The sequence below is a fragment of the Pygoscelis adeliae genome, unplaced genomic scaffold, assembly GCF_000699105.1.
Source record: "Pygoscelis adeliae isolate BGI_AS28 unplaced genomic scaffold, ASM69910v1 Scaffold11, whole genome shotgun sequence".
NCBI lineage: Eukaryota > Metazoa > Chordata > Aves > Sphenisciformes > Spheniscidae > Pygoscelis > Pygoscelis adeliae.
In genome coordinates, this window is record NW_008824059.1 from 534,572 (window position 1) to 535,084 (window position 513).

The following is a 513-nucleotide window of genomic DNA, read 5'->3' on the forward strand; positions in this document are numbered from 1 at the left end:
GGGAACCTTGATGCTCTTAGCTACCTGCTCGCATGCAGGGCTGGAGCGAGCCGTGGTTGCAGCGAGAGGTTGTGCCCGTTCCCCGGAGGTTGAACGCACCCTGTGTGATCCCCGAGAATCTCTGAGCCAGGGAGCTAAACACGGGAAAGATTTTGCAGAGAAACAGGGAAGGCCATCATGGTGTTCAAGCTCTCCATCTCCAAATCCCAGGCAGCGGCAGCGCCGGGGTGCGCAGGCCAGCAGCCCCCAGAGGTGTTACACCTGAGACCCCCCCGGCACTGATTTTCAAAGTCCACGTGAGCCCACAAGACTCTCAGAGACGCTGCAAATGGCTTTTTTTCCCCGTGCTGCAGCCTCCTGCCTACCCACCTGATCCAGAAAAGGTGCTGGCAAATGGGCGAGGGCTCCAAAAAGCCTCAGGATTATGTTTAAGGAAGGGGAAAAATACATATCTGAGCATGAGCTCGGCCCGCCTGGGGCAGAGGAGGCCGGGGCTGCCCGGGGGGGGGATGA